Raw genomic sequence first — 7,500 nt, 5'->3', positions numbered from 1 at the left:
GATAGGTAGGTTCGTTCTCAGTTATCCCTGTGTTCATGGTTTTCGTGAGCTTCGATAGGTTTGGTCCGTGTTTTTGAGTACTCTTGTCCATGATTTTCGTGTGCTTCTTGAGGTTTGGTCCGATTTTCAGTACTCTTGTCCATGCTTTCACATGCTCTGATAGGTAGGTTCGTTCTCAGTTATCCCTGTGTTCATGGTTTTCGTGTGCTTCCATAGGTTTGGTCCGTGTTTTTGAGTACTCTTGTCCATGATTTTCGTGTGCTTCTAGAGGTTTGGTCCGATTTTCAGTACTCTTGTCCATGCTTTCACATGCTCTGATAGGTAGGTTCGTTCTCAGTTATCCCTGTGTTCATGGTTTTCGTGTGCTTCCATAGGTTTGGTCCGTGTTTTTGAGTACTCTTGTCCATGATTTTCGTGTGCTTCTAGAGGTTTGGTCCGATTTTCAGTACTCTTGTCCATGCTTTCACATGCTCTGATAGGTAGGTTCGTTCTCAGTTATCCCTGTGTTCATGGTTTTCGTGTGCTTCGATTCGTTCACTCTATTACTCTTGTCTTTGGTTTTCGTTTGCTTCGATTCGTTCACTCCATTACTCTTGTCTGTGGTTTTTCGTTTGCTTCGATTCGTTCAGTCCATTACTCTTGTATGTGATTTTCGTTTGCTTCGATTCGTTCAGTCCATTACTCTTGTGTGTGGTTTTCGTTTGCTTCGATTCGTTCAGTCCATTACTCTTGTGTGTGGTTTTCGTTTGCTTCGAGTCGTTCAGTCCATTACCCTTGTCTATGATTTTCGTTTGCTTCGAGTCGTTCAGTCCAATACTTACCCTTGTCTATGATTTTCGCTCTAAGCCCAGTCGCCCTGCGCTCTGGAAATCACATTCCAACTCTATCACCGATAGCGCTCACACCTTGGAAACCACATTTCACCCAGGGGACCTTAGGGTGGATTTTGAGCCTTTCGGGATTGCGAAACCATCATTTAACACTCTAAACTTAATTTCCGCAATCCCAGACGCACTTTCCATATGGTCTCCAAAAATGCGTGTGAGCTGACCTGGTCCCTTATAATAGGCAATGAACACGATTTTGGCAAAATATTTTTTTCAAAATTTTTTGACTCACCGGGTAAAATCGAATTTACTTGGGAAAAATGTTCTAGCAGGGGCCCTCCCATACAAATTTTTTTCTTCTCAAAAATGATTTTCGTTTCACTTTTCATACTCAGGGGAGTCTAAAATTGATGTTTTGAGTCACCATGAAAAAAAAATTTTTTTTGACCCGAGCTTGTGTCGCGACCCAAAAATCGACTCACTTGGGAAAAATGTTCTAGCAGGGGCCCTCCCATACAAAAATTTTTTCTTCTCAAAAATGATTTTCGTTTCACTTTTCATACTCAGGGGAGTCTAAAATTGATGTTTTGAGTCACCGTGAAAAAAAAATTTTTTTGACCCGAGCTTGTGTCGGCGACCCAAAATCGACGCACTTGGGAAAAATGTTCTAGCAGGGGCCCTCCCATACAAAAATTTTTTCTTCTCAAAAATGATTTTCGTTTCACTTTTCATACTCAGGGGAGTCTAAAATTGATGTTTTGAGTCACCGTGAAAAAAAAATTTTTTTGACCCGAGCTTGTGTCGGCGACCCAAAATCGACGCACTTGGGAAAAATGTTCTAGCAGGGGCCCTCCCATACAAAAATTTTTTCTTCTCAAAAATGATTTTCGTTTCACTTTTCATACTCAGGGGAGTCTAAAATTGATGTTTTGAGTCACCGAGAAAAAAAAATTTTTTTGACCCGAGCTTGTGTCGGCGACCCAAAAATCGACGCACTTGGGAAATATGTTCTAGCAGGGGCCCTCCCATACAAAAATTTTTTCTTCTCAAAAATGATTTTCGTTTCACTTTTCATACTCAGGGGAGTCTAAAATTGATGTTTTGAGTCACCGAGAAAAAAAAATTTTTTTGACCCGAGCTTGTGTCGGCGACCCAAAAATCGACGCACTTGGGAAATATGTTCTAGCAGGGGCCCTCCCATACAAAAATTTTTTCTTCTCAAAAATGATTTTCGTTTCACTTTTCATACTCAGGGGAGTCTAAAATTGATGTTTTGAGTCACCGTGAAAAAAAAATTTTTTTGACCCGAGCTTGTGTCGGCGACCCAAAATCGACGCACTTGGGAAAAATGTTCTAGCAGGGGCCCTCCCATACAAAAATTTTTTCTTCTCAAAAATGATTTTCGTTTCACTTTTCATACTCAGGGGAGTCTAAAATTGATGTTTTGAGTCACCGAGAAAAAAAAATTTTTTTGACCCGAGCTTGTGTCGGCGACCCAAAAATCGACGCACTTGGGAAATATGTTCTAGCAGGGGCCCTCCCATACAAAAATTTTTTCTTCTCAAAAATGATTTTCGTTTCACTTTTCATACTCAGGGGAGTCTAAAATTGATGTTTTGAGTCACCGAGAAAAAAAAATTTTTTTGACCCGAGCTTGTGTCGGCGACCCAAAAATCGACGCACTTGGGAAATATGTTCTAGCAGGGGCCCTCCCATACAAAAATTTTTTCTTCTCAAAAATGATTTTCGTTTCACTTTTCATACTCAGGGGAGTCTAAAATTGATGTTTTGAGTCACCGTGAAAAAAAAATTTTTTTGACCCGAGCTTGTGTCGGCGACCCAAAATCGACGCACTTGGGAAATATGTTCTAGCAGGGGCCCTCCCATACAAAAATTTTTTCTTCTCAAAAATGATTTTCGTTTCACTTTTCATACTCAGGGGAGTCTAAAATTGATGTTTTGAGTCACCGTGAAAAAAAAATTTTTTTGACCCGAGCTTGTGTCGGCGACCCAAAATCGACGCACTTGGGAAATATGTTCTAGCAGGGGCCCTCCCATACAAAAATTTTTTCTTCTCAAAAATGATTTTCGTTTCACTTTTCATACTCAGGGGAGTCTAAAATTGATGTTTTGAGTCACCGAGAAAAAAAAATTTTTTTGACCCGAGCTTGTGTCGGCGACCCAAAAATCGACGCACTTGGGAAATATGTTCTAGCAGGGGCCCTCCCATACAAATTTTTTTCTTCTCAAAAATGATTTTCGTTTCACTTTTCATACTCAGGGGAGTCTAAAATTGATGTTTTGAGTCACCATGAAAAAAAAATTTTTTTTGACCCGAGCTTGTGTCGCGACCCAAAAATCGACTCACTTGGGAAAAATGTTCTAGCAGGGGCCCTCCCATACAAAAATTTTTTCTTCTCAAAAATGATTTTCGTTTCACTTTTCATACTCAGGGGAGTCTAAAATTGATGTTTTGAGTCACCGAGAAAAAAAAATTTTTTTGACCCGAGCTTGTGTCGGCGACCCAAAATCGACGCACTTGGGAAAAATGTTCTAGCAGGGGCCCTCCCATACAAAAATTTTTTTTTGACTCACCGGGTAAAATGGTCGCACTTGGTAAAAATGTTCTAGCAGGGGCCCTCCCATACAAAATTTTTTTCTTTTCAAAAATGATTTTCGTTTCACTTTTCATACTCAGGGAAGTCTAATATTGAAGTTTTGAGTCACCGTGAAAAAAATTTTTTTTTGACTCACTGGGTAAAATGGTCGCACTTGGGAAAAATGTTCTAGCAGGGGCCCTCCCATACAAAAAATTTTAATTTCTCAAATCGATCCGTGGTTTCACTTTTCATACTCTAGGGCCCATTTGCTTCAACTTTGGAAAAAATTTTCGATGATGAAAAATTTTCGCCTCCGACGTCCATCGACCACTCGACCCGAACTTGGTACTTTTGTATGGAGGTACCCGAGTGGTGACTTTTTCATTCAAAAATTTTTATTTCTCAAATCGATCCGTGGTTTCACTTTTCATACTCTAGGGCCCATTTGCTTCAACTTTGGAAAAAATTTTCGATGATGAAAAATTTTCACCTTCGACGTCCATCGACCACTCGACCCGAACTTGGTACTTTTGTATGGAGGTACCCGAGTGGTGACTTTTTCATACAAAAATTTTTATTTCTCAAATCGATCCGTGGTTTCACTTTTCATACTCTAGGGCCCATTTGCTTCAACTTTGGAAAAAATTTTCGATGATGAAAAATTTTCACCTTCGACGTCCATCGACCACTCGACCCGAACTTGGTACTTTTGTATGGAGGTACCCAAGTGGTGACTTTCTCATACAAAAATTTTTATTTCTCAAATCGATCCGTGGTTTCACTTTTCATACTCTAGGGCCCATTTGCTTCAACTTTGGAAAAAATTTTCGATGATGAAAAATTTTCGCCTTCGACGTCCATCGACCACTCGACCCGAACTTGGTACTTTTGTATGGAGGTACCCGAGTAGTGACTTTTTCATACAAAAATTTTTATTTCTCATATCGATCCGTGGTTTCACTTTTCATACTCTAGGGCCCAATTGCTTCAACTTTGGAAAAAATTTTCGATGATGAAAAATTTTCACCTTCGACGTCCATCGACCACTCGACCCGAACTTGGTACTTTTGTATGGAGGTACCCGAGTGGTGACTTTTTCATACAAAAATTTTTTTGCGAATACGTGTTCGTTCGCGATCATTTAGGCCATGAACAACAAGTCCGCTGCGATAGAAATAGTGCATTGTAGTTACTCGACGAGAAAAAAAATCGGGACTTAGAAAAATTTTTGAAAGTCAAATCGTATTGACTTCCAACAACACCTGATAATAAACACACATTGCCTGTTGCACCACAGATCGCATTTGACTTAACAAATCGCCTGTTGGTACGCACATCACCATCGACTTTACCAATCGCGTTTCGCACCGCTAATCCCACTTGGCGTGGAGCCACGCACATAATGTTGCGAGGAGAGTATTAATCGGGACTTAGCGTTTTAAGCTCGCGAACACTCCACTATGGGAGTGCACGCAAGCACCAACTGTACACACACAACACAACAATCACTCTCGCGAACACTCCATTCCCAAAGTGAACGCGAGCACCAGCAAGCATGGGTCGCCTGAGAGGATCGATGCGAACGCATCTCTACAACTCGCAGCTCCCAGCCTGTAGTCCCGTCGTTTGCGGGCGGTCGAAGGTGTCGAAACTAGTTGTATCCACGGTCGACGGAAACACAGCCACCAGGGTTCCCTGTGGTAAGGTACTTCCACGTGCAGCGTGCTCCCGCCCGTTGCGGCTCAGTCTAGTGCTATAGCGGGGATGAGACGTCAGTGTGCGCGGGGCAGCACCGACGGATCTCGGAGGGTTGTTAAGCCCGCTAGCTTCCGATCACCTAATGGGTTTGAGAAGCGCTATCAGCTCGGATTGGATACGACCTTAGAGGCGTTCAGGCATAATCCAGCGGACGTAGCGTCATACCAAAGTCCGGTCGAACTAGTATTGAGCCAGTGGTCCGTACCTGTGGTTCCTCTCGTACTGCACAGGAATTCCGTTAAGATAGCGGCAAACAGCACACACCAGTAGGGTAAAACTAACCTGTCTCACGACGGTCTAAACCCAGCTCACGTTCCCTTGAAAGGGTGAACAATCCTACGCTTGGTGAATTTTGCTTCACAATGATAGGAAGAGCCGACATCGAAGGATCAAAAAGCCACGTCGCTATGAACGCTTGGCGGCCACAAGCCAGTTATCCCTGTGCGTGTGACAGCTGTCATAGCAGTGATCGGACGTGCTTCTGTGTCGCTCCGGTTAAAAGCGGAAAATTCGGGTGTAAAACTTTGCGAAAAGGGCCAAAAAGTGTTTTAATCAGTGTCTTTTAGTGCCTTCTACCCCTGAATGGTGAAATATTAACGAAACAGGACGATGCTCGCCTGATAAAAGCGAAAGAAATCTCTCCCATACATTTTGTATGGGAACAGACCAGTGCTGTTTATACGCGAAATAGGCGATTAAAACATTAAGTGGAACGTTAATTCAGTAGTGGCGTCACTGAAGAACATTATTCCGGTCGGTGGCAGTGTAGAAAACGCCAAAAAACTATAAAATAAGTGCGTGCAAAATAGCGGCAGAGTGGCGTCAGGTGGATCGTCGCGTGTGGGTGTGCGCTCGAGCGACGCGTTGTGACAGCTCAGAGCTTCTGCTCCACAGCGCCACCTATCCGCGAGGTGGAGAAGCGCGTAGCGACGAAAGCTCCCGAGGCAGTGTATGCGGACGGTATACATTTAGGCGCGAACGCAACGCAGCGGAGACTTAAGCAGGACGGCAGACAGCGAACCCGAAAACAAATTTTTGAAAACATATTTATTTATTTAATAAAATTTGTTGGAGTTTTTGTTTGTTCTTGGGCGATCATCGTGGCGGTCCGCTGCTGGCGTCCCCCCGTGGAGGGGGAGTAAATCCAGCGTAAAGCGCGGACTCCTTTGGACTGGCGATGTCGTACAGTAGTCGGATCCTGCGGTCACGGTCGGGATCGACCGAGAGCCGGCCACCGGTGAGTTCGAAACCGGTGGTGATGCTTAGTCGAGTTACGGAAGGAAAGGCCACAGCCACGAGTGGTGTTGGCCGAACGAGTGGAGTTGGCACAGCCGTAGCAGCAGCGTCGGTTGTGTCGATGGAAAAGCTCATCGAGCGCTTGGAGGACCAACTGGCCCTCCTCAGAGCACAAATGACGGAGCAAGCGGAGCAGTTCCGCAAGGACTTAGCGGAGCTGCAAGAGAGTCATCGCCATGAGGTCCAGTACCTGCGCGATGAGAATCGAAAGGAGCGGGAGATGGTCTCCGGGCTCTTGACGCAGTTGGTGGCTGCGCAGTCGCAGCTGCAACAACATCAGCAGCAGCAGCAGCAGGCAGTGGGTGCGGTGACGGCTACGGTGGTGCCGTCTCCGGACCAGGAAGGCGGCTCCTGGGCCGAGGTGGTGCGCCGTAAGTCGGCACGCCAGCAGCCAGCCCAGCAGCAACAGCAGCAGCGTCCGCAGCAGGTGCAGCCGCGGACGAATCAGCCAGTGAACCAGCCAGGGAACCAGCAAGGTAACCGAGTGGCTGGACAGCATCAGCAGCAGTGGCAGCTGAAAGGCCAACTGTTAAACAACAGGAGCCCGGTGAAGAAGCTACGCAAGCGGCCTGATGTGATTGAGGTGAGGCCAACTCAGGGTGTGAGTTACTCTGATATTTATAGATTGGTGCGTACGAACGAGCAACTGGCCGAAGTACAACGGCAAATTGGTGTCGGGAAGCGGACGCCAAATGATACGTTGAAGCTGCCGCTAAGCCGCGACGTGGACAGTGAAGAACTGTGCCAACGGATTCGCGTGGCCATTGGCGAATTGGGAGAAGCATCCGTCCGCACGGAAATGTCACAAGTGTTGGTGACCAACATAGACTGCTTGGCGGACGAGCAACAGCTGCGTCGGGCGATGCTGACGGAGCTCGGCAAGGAGTTCATGATGGCAACTATCGACATGTGGGAGCGGCGTGACGGTACGAAGCGTGCGCGAGTACGTCTGCCTCGAAAGGATGCGGAGCATCTGGCCGGGAAGCGCTTACTTCTCGGGTACACCTCCTGCTCGGTGT

The 7,500-nt window shown here is 45.4% G+C and overlaps 1 pseudogene; it reads right to left on the bottom strand.

Annotated features, from left to right (window-relative positions):
* Nucleotides 1-4,968: 4,968 nt before the first annotated feature.
* Nucleotides 4,969-7,500, bottom strand: part of LOC128307576 (uncharacterized) — a 6,645-nt pseudogene continuing 4,113 nt past the window's right edge.

This window comes from Anopheles moucheti, assembly GCF_943734755.1.
Source record: "Anopheles moucheti chromosome X unlocalized genomic scaffold, idAnoMoucSN_F20_07 X_unloc_10, whole genome shotgun sequence".
NCBI lineage: Eukaryota > Metazoa > Arthropoda > Insecta > Diptera > Culicidae > Anopheles > Anopheles moucheti.
Note: the sequence above shows the minus strand (reverse complement) of the source record. Positions and strands in the feature narration are given on the sequence as shown.